The sequence below is a fragment of the Somniosus microcephalus genome, chromosome 4 (assembly GCF_052327205.1).
Source record: "Somniosus microcephalus isolate GS21.2 chromosome 4, FLI_Smic_1.0, whole genome shotgun sequence".
Lineage (NCBI taxonomy): Eukaryota > Metazoa > Chordata > Chondrichthyes > Squaliformes > Somniosidae > Somniosus > Somniosus microcephalus.
Window position 1 is genome coordinate 185,923,522 of NC_140990.1, and position 23,406 is coordinate 185,946,927.

Sequence of the window (23,406 nt, forward strand, 5' to 3'; positions counted from 1 at the left end):
TCTCACTGTGTACAATAGTGGGAGTGGAGTGTCTCACTGTGTACCACAGAAGGGGTGTAGTGTCTCACTGTGTACAATAGAGGGGGTCGAGTGTCTCACTCTGTACAATAGAGGGGGTGGAGTGTCTCACTGTGTACAATAGTGGGAGTGGAGTGTCTCACTGTGTACCACAGAAGGGGTATTGTGTCTCACTCTGTACAATAGAGGGGGTGGAGTGTCTCACTGTGTACAATAGAGGGGTTGGAGTGTCTCACTGTGTACAATAGAGGGGGTGGAGTGTCTCACTGTGTACAATAGAGGGGGTGGAGTGTGTCACTGTGTACAACAGAGGGGTGGAGTGTCTCACTCGGTACAATAGAGTGGGTGGCGTGTCTCACTCTGTACAATAGAGGGGGTGGAGTGTCTCACTGTGTACAATAGAGGGGGTGCAGTGTCTCACTCTGTACAATAGAGGAGGTGGAGTGCCTCACTGTGTACAATAGAGGGGGTGGCGTGTCTCACTCTATACAATAGAGGGGGTGCAGTGTCTCACTGTGTACAATAGAGGGGGTGGAGTGTCTCACTCTGTACAATAGAGGGGGTGGAGTGTCTCACTGTGTAAAATAGAGGGGGTGGAGTGTCTCACTCTGTACAATAGAGGGGGTGGAGTGTCTCACTGTGTACAATAGTGGGAGTGGAGTGTCTCACTGTGTACCACAGAAGGGGTGTAGTGTCTCACTGTGTACAATAGAGGGGGTGGAGTGTCTCACTGTGTACAATAGAGGGGTTGGAGTGTCTCACTGTGTACAATAGAGGGGGTGGAGTGTCTCACTGTGTACAATAGAGGGGGTGGAGTTTGTCACTGTGTACAACAGAGGGGTGGAGTGTCTCACTCGGTACAATAGAGTGGGTGGCGTGTCTCACTCTGTACAATAGAGGGGGTGGAGTGTCTCACTGTGTACAATAGAGGGGGTGGAGTGTCTCACTGTGTACAATAGAGGGGGTGGAGTGTCTCACTGTGTACAATAGAGGGGGTGGACTGTCTCACTCTGTACAATAGAGGGGGTGGAGTGTCTCACTGTGTACAATAGAGGGGGTGGACTGTCTCACTCTGTACAATAGAGGGGGTGGAGTGTCTCACTCTGTACAATAGAGGGGGTGGAGTGTCTCACTCTGTACAATAGAGGGGGTGCAGTGTCTCACTCTGTACAATAGAGGGGGTGGAGTGTCTCACTGTGTACAATAGAGGGGGTGGAGTGTCTCACTCTGTACAATAGAGGGGGTGGAGTGTCTCACTCTGTACAATAGAGGGGCTGGACTGGAAAGAGTAGCATTCTGCTGTGTCACCTGTTGAAATGGGAGTCCCAGTAACTGCTGTCACACATCTCCATGTGCTGAATTAACAGACATGTTATTGTGCAATTAATCTCGGCCCTTTATCTGGGAAGCCACAATAATTGATCCTTAAAGTATCACCAGCAGCTTCCCTGACACGGATTAGTTCTTTTTATAACCTCTGCACTTAATCTCCTTTTAAGTGAGATTTAGGGCATGTTGACCATCTCGCAGTGTGAGAGGAGCCAGAGGCATAGAAACCGTTAGGAGTAAAGGAGTGGAATATCAGAAACTACTCCTAGGCAATACAGCTGGTGAGACATGTGCGAGATAAAGGGAGCCCTGATCTCAGAATGGGATCCCCGTTCCCATTCAGCCTGTTGATCTAGAATTCACCACCTCAGTGCAATTCCAGCACTGTTTCTACTTGGAGTGGCCTACACTAAGGGGTAGATGTCCCGATCTGTTCCTGTGGTGGGTCAGGGAGCTCACCGCTGGCAAGGCCTTGGAGACCTGCCCCGCTACTCCCAGTGCTCTGGACAGCTATGGGAGGAGGTCGTGGAGAAGTTTAGGGAGGGAATTCCAGAGCTGAGGGCCTGGACAGCCGAAGGCACGGCTGCTAATGGTGGTGCGAAAGGACTTTGGGATGCACAAGGGGCCAGAGTTGGAGGAACCAGAGTTCTTGGAAGGCTATAGGGCTGGAAAAGGTCACAGAGATAGGTCGGAGAACCAGAGACAGCGTAGAAACAACCAGGCAGCTACAGTCACTTCCAGATCCTGGTTCATTGTCGGTTTCTGTCTGTGGAGCTTCCAGGATGCGAGGAGAAGGTCCTGGCAGGTCAGTGATGCAGAAACTATGCGTCCAGCCCAGCCCAGACAGTCAACCGCCTTGGCCAGCGAGGAGCAGCCATGAACATTTGGTATTGCTGATGCATCACCTCCGGAGTCAAGAAACAAAACCGCCTCTGGAGATCTAGATGCGGCTACGTTTTAACGTGCCCTCACACCACAGTCTAACAAAGCACCTTCCATTTGCTCCTACTGTTTAGTATTCCTTTAGTCTTGATTCCCAATTTTCTCCTCATCTCTCCTTGTTCTCATGCCTGAGCTTCCCAGTTGGAATACAGCAGGAGCAGGATCCCTGGTTGAATGTTCTGCTCCTAAACTCACGGGATCTGAGACCAATTGTAGTTTCCCTCTGGGGCTGCTCCAGATGAACAATAGACCCATAGAAGCTTACAGCAGCGAATTAGGTCATTCAGCCCATCACGTCTTTGCTGGCTTTCCTAGAGCAATCCAAAACTAATCTCTACAGCCCTGTATCTTCCTCTCCTTCAAATATTTATCCAATATTCCCTTAAAAGATGCAATGGTCTCTGCCTCAACCACCCCCTGTGGTAAAGCATTCCAAGCTCTAACAACCCTCTGTGCAAAGTAACTGCTCCTACCCTTTCTCCTCATTCTCTTAGAGATAACTTTAAATTGGTGACCCCTCGTCACTGCCTCCCCAACCAGAAGAGATAGTCTTTCTCTATTCTCTCTAACAAAACCCTTCATAATTAAAAAAAACAACCTCTATTAAGTCTCCCAGGCCTTCTCAGCTCCAGTGGAAACAGTCCCAGTATCTGCAGTCTCTCCTCATAACTATAGTTTCTCATCCCTGGCATCATCCAGCTGAATCTACGCTATAAACTCTCTGGGGCTTTAATATCCTTTTTATAATGGGGATCCCAAAACTACACACAGTGCTCGAACTTTGACCTAACCAATGTCTTGTACAAAATAATTGACGTAATAAAGACTCACTACGCACTTGGTTGTACATAAAGCAAGGCTTTAATCGACTTGTAACAAAACATGGAGGTCTAGTTAGTAGTCACTAGCTTCCTGTTTCCAGATTGTCTCTGCCCAAGTTGGGCCCACGCCCGAGTATTTATACTCCTCGGACGGCGCCCTCAGCTGGCCGTTCAGTAGTACTTCCTGAGTTACTTCTTGTAGAAGTTGCGATTTATGACATTCTTCCTCCCTAAAAGGTTTGGAAGTCCAGTCTTCCTTTAACGGACTAGGTGGACCAAAAATAGCCGTAGTCGTTTAGCTTTCTGCTTGTGACCGGAAGGCACGTCTCCCCGGATCATGTCCTAGTCCCTGGGTCGCTTGGCCCATACCGGTAAGTCGGTAGAGTCCGCATCGTCCTGTGGAGGCCTGGGAATATCATGACTCCGGGTGAGGGTCCCCACCTCATCCTGGGTGGTAGCCGGAGATTGTCCGACGTCCTGATTTCAGGTGGCCATCCTACGGGGAGTGTTCGGCTCCCTGAGTTGATCCGGTAGCACTGCTGGCAGATCCCTCGATGTCCCAGGTAGGGCGTCATCTTCATAGGGGTGCGGAGTGTTGACATAATCGTAGTGGGATCCTTCATCATTCGGGCCCGTGTGACCGGTTGGGCAGGGAGCCAGATCTCTGAGCGAGATGGTGGACTCCCGGCCATCAGGGTACCGCACGTACGCATACGTGGGGTTTGCCTCCGTTAACTCCACCTCGTCAATGAGAGGGTCGTTCTTGGCAGACCAGACAAACCTCCGGAGTAGCACAGGGCCTGGAGCCACCAACCATGACGGTAGAGATGTCCCGTGTGTAGAGCGACGCCGGAACTTGAAGAATCGCTCATGAGGTGTGACATTAGTGGATGTGGAGAGAAGAGACCTGATAGAGTGGAACACGTCGGGGAGCACAGTTTCCCACTGCTGGTCTGGTAGGTTGCGTGACCTCAGTGCCAGACGGACAGCGTTCCAGATGATGGCATTGTATCGTTGAACCTGTACATTGCCGATTGGATGATATGGTGTCGTCTTACTCGAGGCGATTCCCCGTTGGGAAAGATAACTTTTAAGTTCACTCGACATAAAGGAGGGACCCCGATCCGTGTGGATAAAATTGGCCGTCCCGCAAAGGGAAAAGACCTGATCGAGGCATTTAATTACCGTAGAGGTAAGCATATTAGGACAGGGGAAGGCAAAGGGAAAGTGTGAATACTCGTCTACCATCGTAACTAGGTAGGTGTTCCGCGTCAACGAAGGCAATGGCCCTTTAAAGTCTATGCTGAGCCTCTGCATAAGCTGCATTGCATGTATGAGTAAGTCATCTGATGGGCGGAAGAATTGTGGTTTCAATTCTGCACAAATCCGACAGGAGGAGCATGTTTTCTTTACGTCCTCCGTTGAGAATGGTACATTTTTGGAGCGCACAAAATGCAACATACGGGTAACACCAGGATGGCATAAGTCCATATGCAGATCCGCCAAAGTCGATGTTGACATTGAAGAGCAAAATGCCTGTGTGAAGGTATCTGGGGCCACATTCTGTTTGCCAAGTCGGTAACAGATAGTATATCCAAAGGCGGCCAGCTCCATCCTCCAGAGTTGAATTTTATTATTTTTGATTTTCGTGCGCTTCCGGTTATCCAACATGAAGGCCACGGAGCGCTGGTCAGTTATGAGCGTGAAATGACACCGAGCAAGAAAATGACTCCATTGGCGTACAGCATCGATGATGGCTGTAGCCTCCTTCTCGATGGGGGGGTAATGGAGCTCGCTACCCTGTAAGGTTCTGGATAGGAATGCCACGGGTCGACCACCTTGATTCAAGGTAGCCGAGATCGCCACCTCCGATGCATCGCATTCGACCGTAAAAGGAAGGTTTTCGTCAATGGAGCGAAGCGTGGCGTTCTCCAGCTGTCGTTTGAAGAGGTTGAAGGCAAAAATAGCCGTTGCTTCCAATGGAAAAGACTTCACATGAAGCAGGGGCTGTATTTTATCAGAGAAGTGAGGTATCCATTTTGTGTAATAAGCAAACATGCCAAGTGCCCGACAAAGAGAGCCGAGATTTGTTGGGGGAGGGAGCTCCTGAAGTGGACGAAGTCGCTCTGGGTCCGGTTTAATAACACCGTTGCCCACCCAGTAGCCGAGAATGTTCACTGATGACACCGATTTCACTGATTTGGATTTGTTTAACGTTAAGTGGCGACGACGGAGAACGTCAAAAAATCTCTGAAGATTGGCAACGTGCTCCTTTTGATCATGGCCGGCAATAGTGATATTGTCTAAATGCAGAAAGGTATCCGTCAAGTTCTCTTGCCGGACTAGGCAATCCATTGTCTGTTGGAAGACGGCCACCCCATTGGTGACCCCAAATGGAAGGCGACGAAACTGATAAAGCTGACCATTGGCCTCAAAGGCCGTATACTTTTTGTCAGAGTCTTTCAGCGGTATCTGATGGTACGCGCTCTTTAAGTCGAAGGTTGAAAATACCTTTTATTTGGCAAGGTTGTTGACCATGTCATCTATGCGTGGTAGCGGGTAGGCATCCAGATCGGTATATTGATTAATAGTCTGCGAATAATCAATACACAGATGTTTCTTATGTTGTTTTAAAGGGTTTTTCACAATGACGACTTGAGCCCGCCAGGGAGATGAACACGGCTCGATAATACGTCAGCTAAAAGGCGAGAGATTTCTGCCTCGATAAATGCTCGGTCGTCTTGGCTGAAGCGCCGCGATTTGATGGCTATGGGTTTACAGCGGGGGGAGAGATAGGCAAACAGGGAGGGCTCACCGAATAAGGCCGCCGAGAGCGCACAAAACGGCACCTTAGAAATGGTAAGCTCCGGCTTCGACCCTCCAAACTCAAAAGTGAGTCTTTTGTGCTGCTTCTGGAAGTCCTGTCCCAGAAGCACATTGCTACATAAGTTTTCGAGTACTCCGAGCCGGGTGGAGGGATACGTGCGACCATTGAGGATGAGGTTGACAAGGCAGAAGCCAGAAGAATTGGTGGTCAGAGTCGTCAGAGCCATTGCAATCTCCCTGTCCGAGGGATAAATGCGCAGTTTTAACCTGCTGACAGCCCGCTTACTAATGAAGCTGTCAGAGCTGCAGGAGTCGATTAGCGCGCTTAGAGTGTGCCCATTTCCTGAAACCTTCGTGGCTGCATGGGATAAACTTTGGGGAAAAACAGCTGTGATGGGAGGAGGGGTAATTTTTCCTTCGGCAGCTGTAGCCTTAGCAGTGGTTCTTGGGGGAGGAGCAGCTCCATAGATAGCAGCTGTGAAGCTAACAGGAGCTCTCGACCGGTATACTTTAGAGGAGCAGCCTTTCTTGTTAGCAGAGGCCCGTGACTGGCATACCTTGGAAAAGTGTCCTTTCTTGCTGCAATGATTGCAGGTCGCATTGCGAGCCAGGCAAAATTTTCTGTAATGGAACATACCTCCACAAAAGAAACACTTTCTTCCTGATTGCCAGGATGCTGCTAGGACGAGGTCGTCATCAGCAAAGGCCTCTAGGGTAGGGTCGTCGTCCGTTAGAGTAGAGTCATCATCAGCGGGGGCATCCACCCGAGACCTATCGAAAGACTTATTAAAGGTGATAGCCGCCACCCGTGCACGTGGTGGGAGATAAGTGTCTGCATTCTTCTTGGCCAAGTCCAGGGAACACGCCTGGTCATAAGCAGCCTGTAAATTGAGGGTTTTATTTTCCAGCAGGCGCTGACGTATAAAAAGGGACGCAATCCCATTGATAAAGGAATCGCGGATTATTTCCTCTTGGTACTGTTCAGCTGTAACCGCTTTAAGGTTACAATCTTTGCTGAGCCTGCGAAGTTTCTGGAGGAATTCATCGAGTGATTCCCCAGGCTGCTGCCGAGTTGTGGCCAGTAGGTGTCGAGCAAAGATTTCATTCGGGGACTTGACATATAGCTGCTGTAAAATTTGGATAGCAGCGTCGTAGTCTATACAGTCCTCAATATAATCATACACATGAGGGGATACATAGTTAATAAGCACTCGTAACTTATTAGGGGCATCCGCCCCACATTCTTCAAGAAAGTTGCTAAAGGTACGAAACCAATGCTTCCATACCTTCGCTGCCGCAGGTGCATTCGGGTTCAGGTCAAGACGAGCGGGTCTAAGGAGTTTTTCCATGATGGATCAGTTTCTTGCCCAAGTCCCTTTCTGCGGTTCGAGTTGCAGCTGGTTGTTCCGAATCACCCAAGGCGTGGAGATGATAACAAGTCGATTAAATTGATGTAATAAAGACTCACTATGCACTTGGTTGTACATAAAGCAAGGCTTTAATCGACTTGTAACAAAACATGGAGGTCTAGTTAGTAGTCACTAGCTTCCTGTTTCCAGATTGTCTCTGGCCAAGTTGGGCCCACGCCCGAGTATTTATACTCCTCAGACGGCGCCCTCAGCTGGCCGTTCAGTAGTACTTCCTGAGTTACTTCTTGTAGAAGTTGCGATTTATGACAATAATCATTCCCTCTTTACTCCCTATTTCTAAAACCTAAAAGGCTGTTAGCCTTTTTTATGGCTTTTATCCACCTGCACTCACACTTGCAGGGAAATGTGTATTTGAACCGCCCCCCACCCCCCGGTGTTTCTCTGTTCATCCACACCCATCCATGTCTTTCCATTGAATGCTCACTCTCATTCCTCCCAAAATGTATCACCTCACACTTTTCCACATTAATTTGTATCTGCCACCTGTCTACCCATTCCACTAACCTGTCTGTATCTCCTGGTCTTTCACACTGCTCCTCCGGGACTTTGGATAGATAAAGTTCCAGGACCTGATAGGTACCACCCCAGGGAATTAAAAGAAGCAGGTGAGGAAATTGCAAAAGCATTAGCCATAATCTTTCCTAGCTCTCTTGATTTGGGAATTGTGCCGTTATTTGTTAATTATTTAAGAAGGGTGGGAGAGAGAAACCAGGTAACTACAGGCCTGTCAGTTTAACGTGAGTTGTGGGAGAGCCACTAGAATCTGTCATTAAGGACAGAGTGACTGAGCACTTGAACAAATATGTGCCTTAGGGCTATGGGGATAGAGCGGGGGAATGGGACTGACTGGATTGCACTACAGAGAGCTGGCAAGGACTTGATGGGCCGAATGGCCTCCTTCTGGGCCGTTATGACTCTATGGGGGAAAAATTGGGTGAGTAGCGCCACCTGTTAGCGCCTAAAGAGGCAGTCAGTGGCTGTAGCGCCACTGGCTGCGCCTCCCGCGATATTCAGCAGGGGCGCTAATGGTGGCATTAGCCATTTGCGCTGCGCCGCCACCGATGATGTCATCGGTGTGCGCAGCGCCCCATTCGCACCCGAACGCGATATTAGGTAGCGAACACCGCTGTAGCGCTGTTCGCTACCCGCGCCCGGTTCACAGGGCCTTGCTGCGCCGGCAGAGGCGCAAGTTAAGGTGGAGGTGCGGGGCGGCCGCTTTTTCGGCGGCCGCCTGCCAGCACCTCCGTCCCCGGCCTCCTGGTCCCCCCCCCCACGGCATTGCCGGCTGTTTCCCGAGAGCCCGGCACTTCTCCTTACTGCCGGGCTCTTTTGCTGGCACTCGCGATCGGGGTTCGCGCTGTTGCAGGCCCCTCCCCCTTAACAGTGGGAGGAAGGCCTGCAGTACTGCAGCGTGCCATGCCGCAGCGTGTGGCGCTGCGGCACGTTGCGCTGCAATATTCAGTTTCAGCGCCCTAAGAGGGACGCGGAGCACCTCGAGCCTCGCCCCGTCTCCCTCTAGGGGCACTTCAACTGAATTTCTGACGATCACTACAGCTTCGAATGCTGCGCAAAAACCAGCGCCCAGGCGAACTTGGCGCCAGTTTGGCACCTCAACCCAATTTCTAGGCCTATGACTTTGTTTGTATTCCCTTGCGTATAGAAGATGAAGAGGTGAACTGATGGAGGTGTTTAAAATGTTAAAAGAATTTGATAGGGTAGCTGGAGAGAAACTCCTTCCTCTGATGGGGGAATCAAGAATGAGGAGACATAGGGGGGAAAATTCATTATCGCCCCATTTGGGGCGCCATTATTGGTGGTGCGCAAAGTTTAGCGCCTGGCGCTAATTATCGCCTCCGACAGCAAACTTGGCTTTTATTGCCCCTGGAGGTGATTGGAGCGCTAAATCAGGCGCTTCACACCTGTCTTAAGGCGCAAAGGCCAAGGAGCGAGGCACTACCTCAGAGCACAGGCGAAGCAAGGAAGGGCAAATCAAAATAAACCTGCAAAGTGCTGCTCAGTACTCAAAACTCCTTCACACAGCGTTGAATCTCTCCAGAAGTCTCTCTCTCTCTCTCAGAATGCGTGGTGCAAAAATGTCACCAACAAAAAAAGGCAGGAAGCGGTCGCCTTTAGATAGCGCTCCCCTAGTCCGTTTCTGACAGCATAATGCTCCCCTCAACCTGTCGTTGCTAGCGGCAGGCGGTAAGGCAGGGGGCGCCACTCAATATCCGGTCCGGGACACTAACGGGGCGTTGCGCACTCGACTGACGTCATAATCTGCCGGCGCAGGAGACCGTGGCGGGAGTGTTTAGCGCCGCCGTAAAATGTCTAGTTAATTTCGCGAGCGGCACAAACATCGCTGCGTCCGGCCTCTGGTTGCTTTGCGCCCCAATTGGCAGCCTCTTAAGGCACTAACAGGAGGCGCAAACAACTGGATTTTTCCCCCATAATCTTAAAATTAGAGCTAGGTCATTTAGGGGCAAAATCAGGAAGCACTCTTTCACACAAAGGGCAGTAGAAATCTGGAATTCCCTCCCCTAAAAAACTAGATGCTGGGACAATTGGAACTTTCAAGACTGAGATCGATAGACTTTTGTTGGTAAGGTATTAAGGGATATGTAGCAAAGACGAGTAAATGGAGTTGAGGTACAAGTCAGCAAAGATCAAAATGAATGGCGGAGCCGGCTCGAGCGGCTGAATGGCCAAGTCCCGTTCCTAATGTTCCTCACTGTTTGCTGAACCTCCTACTTGTGTGTCATCAGCTAATTTTGAGATTGTTCTCCCTGTGCCCGAGTCTAAATCATCTCTCTACACTGAGGCAGAGATCAGCTACCTCAGCACAGACCGAGGATCTAACCTGGCACCTATGTTCTGTATGGCTCAGCGAGTCCCTTTATCTGACAGCCCATTAGGTCCTCAATGGAGGCCCAGAGATTCACTGAGCAGTCGACAGTCACAGGCGAGGAATGTATTATGAGTTCCACTTTCAAAGACCCAGATACTCCCAGGGGATCAGCCGAGTGCACATTCCCGAGGGAGGGTCGAATCTTTTACCAACGAATCTGTGACATCACTGGGCGACCCCTTTCAGTTGTATCACTATCACCTGCCAACTGGGTTGGTAAAATCCAGCTGCCATAGCTACCAAGTACAAGCTCAGCTTGACAGTCGATCTGCTCTAATCCTTTGAGTAATTAATCCTCCTACAAGTTCTCAGCTTCCCATTAGTTAATCAACTCACAGGGCCCTAATTGATAAACTATTCCCTTTGAGTGTTAAGGTGATTTCCATAAAGCTCACGGACAAATGAGGAACAGCATCAACAAACAGGGCGAGGCAAATAAAGGACAGGAGGAAGGGAGCAAGACCTTCTGATATAAAGGTTACGGTAGTGTAGTGGTTATCTAACTAGAACACTTACGGGAGTTCAAATCTCACCATGGCCGTTTGAGAATTTGAATTCAATTTAAAAATCTGGAAATAAAAAGCTGGGGCATCATGACAGAGAGAAGTGTGAGGTAGAGTAACAGAGGGGATGGGGCAAAGTTGACACACTTTGCATTGGTGCACTGCTGATATGCTATGTGTTGTTACCCTGCATGTAGATACACTTGCTGTTGCCACAACAATGTACACTGTGCTATATTTATTTTAAAGGTTTTTCTTTTGATTCTCCCCTTCTCTCTCTCTCTCTCCTTCTCTCACCGACTCCCTCTTTTTTACTGAAGGCGTGGACTTTCCCTAGGGAAACCATTCCACAGCTAGCAGAAAATAAGAAAATAACTGAGCTGAAAAATCAGGTTTACGTCAGAAGCAAGTACGGAAAGGGCAACTGGACAGGGAATTACTAACTGCAGCAACACAGCCAATGGTGACTGGGCTTTTTGTCACCTGGTGCGGTCTCAGTAAAATAGGAATACAGCAAGTAAGGATCATTAACAACAACAACTTACATTTATATACTGCCTTTAACGTAGCAAAACATCCCAAGGCACTTCACAGGAGCGTTATCAAACAAAACTTGACACCAACACACATAAAGAGATATTAGGGCAGATGACCAACAGCTTGGTTTAAGAGATATGGTTTAAGGAACCTCTTAAAGGAGGAAAGAGAGGTACTCAATCCAACCAATCCTCCCATTAAAGCCCCTCCACTGGGTACATTAACTCTCCCATCAAAGCCCCTCCCTCTGGTACAATAACTCTCCCATCGAAGCCCCTCCACTGGGTACATTAACTCTCCCATCGAAGCCCCTCCCTCTGGTACATTAACACTCCCATCGAAGCCCCTTCCCCTGGTACATTAAATCTCCCATCAAAGCCCCTCCCTCTGGTACATTAACTCTCCCATCGAAGCCCCTTCCCCTGGTACATTAACTCTCCCATCAAAGCCCCTCCCTCTGGTACATTGACTCTCCCATCGAAGCCCCTCCCTCTGGTACATTAAATCTCCCATCAAAGCCCCTCCCTCTGGTACATTGACTCTCCCATCGAAGCCCCTCCCTCTGGTACATTGACTCTCCCATCGAAGCCCCTCCCTCTGGTACATTGACACTCCCATCGAAGCCCCTTCCCCTGGTACATTAAATCTCCCATCAAAGCCCCTCCCTCTGGTACATTAACTCTCCCATCGAAGCCCCTTCCCCTGGTACATTGACTCTCCCATCAAAGCCCCTCCCTCTGGTACATTGACTCTCCCATCGAAGCCCCTCCCTCTGGTACATTAACTCTCCATTAAAGCCCCTTCCCCTGGTACATTAACTCTCCCATCAAAGCCCCTCTCTCTGGTACATTAACTCTCCCATCAAAGCCCCTCCCTCTGGTACATTGACTCTCCCATCGAAGCCCCTCCCTCTGGTACATTAAATCTCCCATCAAAGCCCCTCCCTCTGGTACATTGACTCTCCCATCGAAGCCCCTTCCCCTGGTACATTAAATCTCCCATTGAAGCCCCTCCCTCTGGTACATTGACTCTCCCATCGCAGCCCCTCCCTCTGGTACATAAACTCTCCATTAAAGCCCCTCCACTGGGTACATTAACTCTCCCATCAAAGCCCCTCCCTCTGGTACATTAACTCTCCCATCGAAGCCCCTCCCTCTGGTACATTAACTCTCCCATCAAAGCCCCTCCCTCTGGTACATTAACTCTCCCATCAAAGCCCCTCCCTTGGGAACATTAACTCTCCCATCGAAGCCCCTCCCTCTGGTACATTAACCCTCCCATCGAAGCCCCTCCCTCTGGTACATTAACTCTCCCAGCAAAGCCCCTCCCTCTGGTACATTAACCCTCCCATCGAAGCCCCTCCCTCTGGTACATTAACCCTCCCATCGAAGCCCCTCCCTCTGGTACATTAACTCTCCCAGCAAAGCCCCTCCCTCTGGTACATTAACTCTCCCATCGAAGCCCCTCCCTCTGGTACATTAACTCTCCCAGCAAAGCCCCTCCCTCTGGTACATTAACTCTCCCATCAAAGCCCCTCCCTCTAGTACATTAACTCTCTATCGAAGTCCATCCCTCTAGAAGATTCCTAAAGGAGCAGGAGCCCAACCTCTCCCGGCAGAGATCTGTTAATTCAACACAGAACAGTGAAAGAGCCATCTGTCAATGGATTTCCCTTCAAAATTCCCGATCTGCTGGCACTCTCCTGTCAACTCCTACCAACTAAATTGCATTCAAAATGGGAAACCTACAGGCAAACTGCTGTTAAGGCTAACCGACTCTTAAGCAGACTATCAGACTATTGAGATCCTGCCTCCCCACACTCTCTACATTTACCATTGAGATCCTGCCTCCCCACACTCTCTACATTTACCATTGAGATCCTGCCTCCCCACATTCTCTACAATTACCATTGAGATCCTGCCTCCCCACACTGTCTACATTTACTATTGAGATCCTGCCTCCCCACACTCTCTACATTTACTATTGAGATCCTGCCTCCCCACACTCTCTACATTTACCATTGAGATCCTGCCTCCCCACACTCTCTACATTTATCATTGAGATCCTGCCTCCCCACACTCTCTACATTTACCATTGAGATCCTGCCTCCCCACATTCTCTACAATTACCATTGAGATCCTGCCTCCCCACACTCTCTACATTTACTATTGAGATCCTGCCTCCCCACACTCTCTACATTTACCATTGAGATCCTGCCTCCCCACACTGTCTACATTTACTATTGAGATCCTGCCTCCCCACACTCTCTACATTTACTATTGAGATCCTGCTTCCCCACACGCTCTACATTTACTTTTGAGATCCTGCTTCTCACACTGTCTCCATTTACCTTTGAGATCCTGCCTCCCCACACTCTCTACATTTACTATTGAGATCCTGCCTCCCCACACTCTCTACATTTACCATTGAGATCCTGCCTCCCCACACTCGCTACATTTACTATTCAGATCCTGCCTCCCCACACTCTCTACATTTACTATTCAGATCCTGCCTCCCCACACTCGCTACATTTACTATTGAGATGCTGCCTCCCCACACTGTCTACATTTACTACTGAGATCCTACCTCCCCACACTTTCTACATTTACAATTGAGATCCTGCCTCCCCACACTCTCTACATTTACTATTGAGATCCTGCCTCCCCACACACTCTACATTTACTATTGAGATCCTGCCTCCCCACACTGTCTACATTTACCATTGAGATCCTGCCTCCCCACATTCTCTACATTTACCATTGAGATCCTGCCTCCCCACACTGTCTACATTTACTATTGAGATCCTGCCTCCCCACACTGTCTACATTTACCATTGAGATCCTGCCTCACCACACTGTCTACATTTACTGTTGAGATCCTGCCTCCCCACACTCTCTACATTTACTATTGAGATCCTGCCTCCCCACACTCTCTACATTTACTATTGAGATCCTGCCTTCTGACACTGTCTACATTTACTATTGAGATCCTGCCTCCCCACACTCTCTACATTTACCATTGAGATCCTGCTTTCTCACACTGTCTACATTTACTATTGAGATCCTGCCTCCCCACATTCTCTACATTTACCATTGAGATCCTGCCTCCCCACACTCTCTACATTTATCATTGAGATCCCACCTCCCCACACTCTCTACATTTACTATTGCGATCCTGCCTCCCCACACTCTCTACATTTACCATTGAGATCCTGCCTCCCCACACTCTCTGCATTTACTATTGAGATCCTGCCTCCCCACACTCACTACATTTACTATTGAGATCCTGCCTCCCCACACTCGCTACATTTACTATTGAGATCCTGCCTCCTCACACTGTCTATATTTACTATTGAGATGCTGCCTCCCTGATGCGCTATCAATTGTAATAAAAGGCCGAGTAGAGTTCAGAACAACAGGCTTTTATTAACTACTGAATGCAACTACAAACAGATCAGGACTATGCCTCTAGTGGATGACCGAATGGCAGAGAGCTGCCGTGCAGCCGTCCTTATGCCAGGTAGCCAAGGGCGGAGTCAGCTGAGGCATAGTCAGGTATAACAGTGAAACAAGAGTGAACGACAACAACAACAACAACAATAGTGAACACAGTGAACGACAGTGGTTTACCACATTCACCCCTCGTTTAAAATTAAGTCCGGCGGGGTGAAGTGTATCAAAAGTTTGAGTAGGTGAGTCTGTCGGGCGGCCTCGTTTGCCGTCGAGATCTTCGTGGCGACGGTTGAGATGGTACAGCTTCCAATGATGCGTCTTGAACGGGATCGAGCACCGGCGTATCGTCCCCTTTGGTGTTAGGTGGGCGAGTGGACTCCGGCGGGTCCTGGGGTCACAGCATGCCGTCTACTGGGGTGGAATGGACAGGGGTGAGAATTGGGTCTACTGAATTTTGGACCGTGTCGAAGGGGGTCGTGGTGGAGGGCAATGGTGACGGGTCAGTGGACCCCGAGGGTGCCAGATCTCTAATGGAGACTGTATCCTCCCGCCCGTCCGAGTATGCCACGTAGGCGTACTGGGGGTTGGCATGGAGGAGGTGAACCTTCTCTACCAGGGGAGCCGTTTTGTGGGACCTTACATGCTTCCTCAGCAGGACGGGCCCTGGGGAGGTCAGCCAGTGTGGTAGTGAGGTACCGGATGTGGACCTCTGGGGAAAAATGAACATTCGCTCATGGGGGGTGGCGTTGGTGGCAGTACACAGCAGTGACCGGATGGAGTGGAGCGCATCAGGTAGGACATCCTGCCAACGGGAGGTCGGAAGGCCCCTAGATTTTAAGGCTAGGAGGGCCGCCTTCCAGACCGTCGCGTTCTCTCTTTCAACCTGTCCGTTCCCCCGGGGGTTGTAGCTGGTGGTCCGGCTTGAGGCAATACCTCTCATGAGCAGGTACTGACGGAGTTCGTCGCTCATGAAGGACGAGCCCTGGTCGCTATGAATATAGCTGGGAAAACCGAACAAAGCAAAGAGGTTGTGCAGGCATTTAATGACCGTAGCGGTGGTCATGTCCGGGCAGGGGATGGCGAAAGGGAAACGGGAGTAGTCATCAACTATGTTGAGGAAGTACACATTACGGTCAGAGGAGGGGAGGGGCCCTTTAAAGTCGACACTCAGGCGCTCAAAGGGGCGGGTGGCCTTGATCAGGTTTGCTCTGTCAGGCATATAGAAGCGCGGCTTGCACTCTGCACAGACTGGGCAGCTCCTGGTCATGGTCCTGACCTCCTCGATGGAGTAAGGCAGGTTGCGGGCCTTGATGAAGTGGAAGAACCTGGTGACCCCCGGGTGGCAGAGGTCGTTGTGGAGGCCCCGTAGTCTATCGATCTGCGCGTTGGCGCATGTGCCTCGCGATAGAGCATCTGAGGGTTCGTTGAGTTTCCTGGGCCGGTACAAGATGTCGTAATTGTAGGTGGAAAGTTCAATTCTCCACCTCAAAATCTTGTCATTTTTGATTTTGCCCCTCTGCTTATTATTGAACATAAAAGCAACTGAACGCTGGTCAGTAAGCAGGGTAAATCGTTTTCCAGCCAGGTAGTGCCGCCAGTGGCGCACCGCCTCCACAATGGCCTGGGCCTCCTTTTCCACAGAGGAGTGTCTGAGTTCGGAGCCCTGGAGGGTTCGTGAAAAGAAGGCCATGGGTCTTCCCGCCTGGTTAAGGGTAGCGGCCAGGGCAAAGTCGGATGCATCGCTCTCCACCTGGAAGGGGATGGACTCGTCCACCGAGTGCATGGTGGCCTTGGCAATGTCATCTTTTATACGGTGAAAGGCTGAGCGGGCCTCCGCCGTCAGGGGAAAGGAAGTGGACTTGATAAGTGGACGGGCTTTGTCCGCATAATGAGGGACCCACTGGGCGTAATAGGAAAAGAAGCCCAGGCACCTTTTGAGGGCCTTGAGACAGTGGGGCAGGGGAAGTTCCATCAGGGGGCGCATCCGGTCAGGGTCAGGACCGATGACTCCGTGTTCCACCACGCAGCCAAGGATAGCGAGGCAGGTTGTGCGGAATATGCACTTTTCCTTGTTGTACGTGAGGTTTAGGAGTTGAGCCGTGCGAAGGAACTTATCAAGGTTGGCGTCATGGTCCTGCAGGTCATGGCCGCAGATGGTCACGTTGTCCAGGTAGGGAAACGTGGCCTGTAACGCATTCTCGTCGACCATCTGGTCCATCTCCCTCTGGAAGACGGAGACACCGTTGGTGACGCCAAAAGGAACCCTGAGGAAGTGAAAAAGACGGCCGTTTGCCTCGAAAGCTGTGTACTGGCGGTCCTCAGGGCGGATAGGGATTTGGTGGTATGCTGCCTTGAGGTCAATGGTCGAGAAAACGCGATATTGCGCTATCTTATTAACCATGTCGGCTATGCGGGGGAGAGGGTATGCGTCCAATTGGGTGTACTTGTTGATTGTCTGGCTGTAGTCGATGACCAGGTGCTGCTTGTTGCCGGTCTTAACGACTACCAGCTGAGCTCGCCAGGGGCTGGTACTACCCTCAATAATCCCCTCCTTCAGGAGCCGCGTCACCTCAGATCTTATAAAGGATCTGTCCCCGGTGCTGTATCGCCTGCTCTTTGTGGCGATAGGCTTGCAGTCGCGGGTGAGGTTAGCGAACGGGGAGGGGGTGATTTTGAGGGTGGAGAGACGACAGGTGGGGCGCGGTGGGCAATTTAAAAACTGCTGGTTGCAGACAGTGAGTGGGGGAAAAGGTCCACCGTATGTCAAGGTGACACTCAAAGTGACAATGAAAGTCCAACCCCAGCAGAACGGCAGCGCAGAGATGTGGCAGGACGAAGAGCTTTACATTTTTATAAACGGAGCCCCTCACCGAAAGGGTCACTACGCAGTAGCCGCCGACGTCTGCTGAGTGAGATTTTGAGGCCATGGAGATCCGATGGCACGCTGGCAGGACCGAGAGGGAATAATGCCGTACCGTATCAGGGTGTATGAAGCTCTCCGTGCTCCCGGAATCAAAAAGGCAAGTTGTGGCACGGCCATTTACCTGGATGTCCATCGTGGACCTGGCTAACTGATGGGGTCTGGATTGATCCAGCGTAATGGAGGCCGCTGTGGAGTCGGGAGCGTCGCTGTAAAACCCCAGTGAGGCGGTGGGTGAGTCGGGGGTCCGTTGGCAAAATGGCGGACAAAATGGCGGGGTCGGAGAAGAAGGACAAAATGGCGGCACCCATGACGATCCCGATCCTCACGAGGCTGGAGGAAGGCAAGATGGCCGCTCCCACGAATCGCAAGTGGCGCTGCTGAAGGTAGGGGTCTTCTGACTTCTGCAGACGCCAGCGTAGTGTCCCTTCTTACCGCAGGCAGAGCAGACAGCGTTTTTCGCCGGGCAGCGCGCCCTGGGGTGTTTGGTTTGGCCACAGAAATAACATTTCTGGCTCGGGCGGGACATCGCTGCAGCAGTTGGGGCCGGGGCACGGGGCGGCGCCACATCCCAAGATGGCGGCGGCCGCGACATCCACGAGGCGGCCACGCGGTCCGGGAGTAGGCCTCCATGTTCCGATGGGCTACGTCCAACGAAAGGGTGAGTGAAATCGCCTTCTTCAGGTCGAGCTCGCTACTTTCCAGGAGTCGCTACCGTATGTGAGTGGACCTGAGGCCCGAAACGAGGGCATCCCGGATGAGCTCCTCCGTATGTTCCGTGGCTAATACTTGCTTGCATTCGCAGGCTCGGCCGAGTTCCTTCAGCGCCCGTATGTATGCTTCTGTGGGTTCCCCGGGCTGTTGTTTGCGGGACCCCAGGAGATGTCTTGCGTAAACATAGTTGACCGGGCGTGCATATTGTTCCTTTAAAATGTCGATAGCCCCCTGGTAGCTCGTAGCGTCCCGGGTAAGGGCAAAAGCTCGGTGGTTTACTTTCGAATTCAGCACCCTGAGCTTGTCGGCGTCGGTGGCGACGGTCTCGCCGGATGCAGCCAGAAAAGACTCAAAACAGTTCAACCAGTGTGAGAACTTAGCAGGCGAGTCCGGTTCTTGCGGGTCGAGTTCCAGGGACTTGATCTTAAGTATCTGCAGCATCGTTATTTTTTTTTTTTTGACAGCAGTTAATAAAATTGATGCGCTATCGATTCTAATAAAAGGCCGAGTAGAGTTCAGAACAACAGGCTTTTATTAACTACTGAATGCAACTACAAACAGATCAGGACTATGCCTCTAGTGGACGACCGAATGGCAGAGAGCTGCCGTGCAGCCGTCCTTATACCAGGTAGCCAAGGGCGGAGTCAGCTGAGGCATAGTCAGGTATAACAGTGAAACAAGAGTGAACGACAACAACAACAACAATAGTGAACACAGTGAACGACAGTGGTTTACCACACTCCCCACACTGTCTACATTTACTATTGAGATCCTGCCTCCCCACACTCTCTACGTTTACCATTGAGATCCTGCCTCCCCACACTCTCTATATTTACTATTGAGATCCTGCCTTCCCACACTGTCTACATTTACTATTGAGATCCTGCCTCCCCACACTCTCTACGTTTACCATTGAGATCCTGCCTCCCCACACTCTCTATATTTACTATTGAGATCCTGCCTTCCCACACTGTCTACATTTACTATTGAGATCCTGCCTCCCCACACTCTCTACATTTACGATTGAGATCATGCCGCCCCACATTCGCAACATTTACGATTGAGATGCTGCCTCCTCACACTGTCTACATTTACCATTGAGATCCAGCCTCCTCACACTGTCTACATTTACCTTTGAGATCCTGCCTCTCCACACTCTCTACATTTACTATTGAGATCCTGCCTCCTCACACTGTCTACATTTACAATTGAGATCCTGCCTCCCCACACTGTCTACATTTACTATTCAGATCCTGCCTCCCCACACTCTCTACATTTACCATTGAGATCCTGCCTCCCCACACTCGCTACATGTACTATTGAGATCCTGCCTCGCCACACTGTCTTCATTTACCATTGAGATCCTACCTCCCCACACTGTCTACATTTACTATTGAGGTCCTGCCTCACCACACTGTCTACATTTACTATTGAGATCCTTCCTCCCCACACTCACTACATTTACTATTGAGATCCTGCCTCCCTACACTCTGTACATTTACTATTGAGATCCTGCCTCCCCACACTGCCTACATTTACTATTGAGATCCTACCTCCCCACACTTTATACATTTACAATTGAGACCCTGCCTCCCCACACTCTCTACATTTACTATTGAGATCATGCCTCCCCACACTCGCTACATTTACTATTGAGATCCTGCCTCCCCACACTCTCTGCATGTACTATTGAGATCCTGCCTCCCCACACTCTCTACATTTACTATTGAGATCATGCCTCCCCACACTCGCAACATTTACTATTGAGATCCTGCCTCCCCACACTGTCTACATTTACAGTTGAGATCCTGCCTCCCCACACTCTCTACATTTACTATTGTGATCCTGCCTCCACACACTCTCTACATTTACGATTGAGATCCTACCTCCCCACACTTTCTACATTTACAATTGAGATCCTGCCTCCCCACACTCTCTACATTTACTATTGAGATCCTGCCTCCCCACACTCGCTACATTTACCATTGAGATCCTGCCTCCCCACACTGTCTACATTTACTATTGAGATCCTGCCTCCCCACAATCTCTACATTTACCTTTGAGATCCTGCCTCCCCACATTCTCTACATTTACAATTGAGATCCTGCCTCCTCACACTGTCTACATTTACCATTGAGATCCTGCCTCCCCACACTGTCGACATTTACCATTGAGATCCTGCCTCCCCACACTGTCTACATTAACTGTTGAGATCCTGCCTCCCCACACTCTCTACATTTACTATTGAGATCCTACCTACCCACACTCTCTACATTTACTATTGAGATCCTGCCTCCCCACACAGTCCACATTCAAATTCAAATTCAAATCGCTTTATTGGCATGATAAGGTACATCTTATGCTGCCAAAACATCAAAATACATTTATGGTTGAACACATAAACGCAGTTCTATTCATACAGTCACCATTGTGATCCTGCCTCACCACAATGTCTACATTTACCATTGAGATCCTGCCTCCCCACACTGTCTACATTTACTATTGAGATCCTACCTCCCCACACTTTCTACATTTACAATTGAGATCCTGCCTCCCCACACTCTCTACATTTACTATTGAGATCCTGCCTCCCCACACTCTCTACATTTACCATTGAGATCCTGCCTCCCCACACTCACTACATTAACTATTGAGATCCTGTCTCCCCACACTCTCTACATTTACTATTGAGATCCTGCCTCACCACACTCTCTGCATTTACTATTGAGATCCTGCCTCCCCACACTCTCTACATTTACTATTGAGATCCTGCCTCCCCACACTGTCTACATTTACAATTGAGATCCTGCCTCCCCACACTCGCTACATTTACTATTGAGATCCTGCCTCCCCACACTGTCTACAATTACCATTGAGATCCTGCCTCCCCACACTCTCTACATTTACTATTGAGATCCTGCCTCCCCACACTGTCTACATTTACAATTGAGATCCTGCCTCCCCAAACTCTCTACATTTACTATTGTGATCCTGCCTCCCCACACTGTCTACATTTACCATTGAGATCCTGCCTCCCCACACTCTCTACATTTACAATTGAGATCCTGCCTCCCCACACTGTCTAAATTTACAATTGAGATCCTACCTCCCCACACTTTCTACATTTACAATTGAGATTCTGCCTCCCCACACACTCTACATTTACTATTGAGATCCAGCCTCCCCACACTCTCTACATTTACAATTGAGATCCTGCCTCCCCACACTCACTACATTAACTATTGAGATCCTGTCTCCCCACACTCACGACATTTACTATTGAGATCCTGCCTCCCCACACTGTCTACAATTACCATTGAGATCCTGCCTCCCCACACTCTCTACATTTACCATTGAGATCCTGCCTCCTCACACTCTCTACATTTGCCATTGAGATCCTGCCTCCCCACACTCTCTACATTTACTATTGAGATCCTGCCTCCCCACACTCTCTACATTTACCGTTGAGATCCTGCCTCCCCACACTCTCTACATTTACTATTGAGATCCTGCCTCCCCACACTCTCGACATTAACTGTTGAGATCCTGCCTCCCCACACTCTCTGCATTTACTATTGAGATCTTGCCTCCCCACACTCTCTACATTTACCATTGAGATCCTGCCTCCCCACTCTCTCTACATTTAGTATTGAGATCCTGCCTCCCCACACTCTCTACATTTACGATTGAGATCCTGCCTCCCCACACTCTCTACATTTACTATTGAGACCCTGCCTCCCCACACTCTCGACATTAACTGTTGAGATCCTACCTCCCCACATTGTCTACATTTACTATTGAGATCCGACCTCCCCACACTCTACATTTACCATTGAGATCATGCCTCCCCACATTCGCAACATTTACGATTGAGATCCTGCCTCCTCACACTGTCTACATTTACCATTGAGATCCAGCCTCCTCACACTGTCTACATTTACCTTTGAGATCCTGCCTCCCCACACTCTCTACATTTACTATTGAGATCCTGCCTCCCCACACTCGCTACATTTACTATTGAGATCCTGCCTCCCCACACTGTCTACATTTACAGTTGAGATCCTGCCTCCCCACACTCTCTACATTTACTATTGTGATCCTGCCTCCCCACACTCTCTACATTTACTATTGAGATCCTACCTCCCCACACTTTCTACATTTACAATTGAGATCCTGCCTCCCCACACTCTCTACATTTACTGTTGAGATCCTGCCTCCCCACACTCTCTACATTTACTATTGAGATCCTGCCTCCCCACACTTTCTGCATTTACTATTGAGATCCTGCCTCGCCACACTCTCTACATTTACTATTGAGATCCTGCCTCGCCACACTCGCTACATTTACCATTGAGATCCTGCCTCCCCACACTGTCTACATTTACTATTGAGATCCTGCCTCCCCACAATCTCTACATTTACCTTTGAGATCCTGCCTCCCCACATTCTCTACATTTACAATTGAGATCCTGCCTCCTCACACGGTCTACATTTACCATTGAGATCCTGCCTCCCCACACTGTCTACATTTACCATTGAGATCCTGCCTCCCCACACTGTCTACATTTACTATTGAGATCCTACCTACCCACACTCTCTACATTTACTATTGAGATCCTGCCTCCCCACACTGTCTACATTTACTAATGAGATCCTACCTCCCCACACTGTCTACATTCAAATTCAAATTCAAATTCAAATTGCTTTATTGGCATGATAAGGTACATCTTATGCTGCCAAAGCATCAAAATACATTTATGGTTGAACACATAAACGCAGTTCTATTCATACAGTCACCATTGTGATCCTGCCTCCCCACAATGTCTACATTTACCATTGAGATCCTGCCTCCCCACACTGTCTACATTTACTATTGAGATCCTATCTCCCCACACTTTCAACAGTTACAATTGAGATCCTGCCTCCCCACACTCTCTACATTTACTATTGAGATCCTGCCTCCCCACACTCTCTACATTTACCATTGAGATCCTGCCTCCCCACACTCA

The 23,406-nt window shown here is 49.8% G+C and overlaps 1 protein-coding gene across 6 annotated transcripts in view; it reads right to left on the reverse strand.

Moving 5' to 3' along the window:
• The window catches only part of LOC147120072 (MAGUK p55 subfamily member 4-like), a 391,734-nt gene that overhangs the window by 314,519 nt on the left and 53,809 nt on the right, over positions 1-23,406 (reverse strand). The window contains exon 2 of one of the 6 annotated variants that reach the window (XM_085985612.1): positions 7,871-7,935. The exons of the other annotated variants lie outside the window; for them this stretch is intronic. The gene's annotated coding sequence lies outside the window, so the exon portion shown is untranslated. The remainder of the gene's footprint in view (positions 1-7,870; positions 7,936-23,406) is intronic. 6 annotated transcript variants of the gene reach the window in all.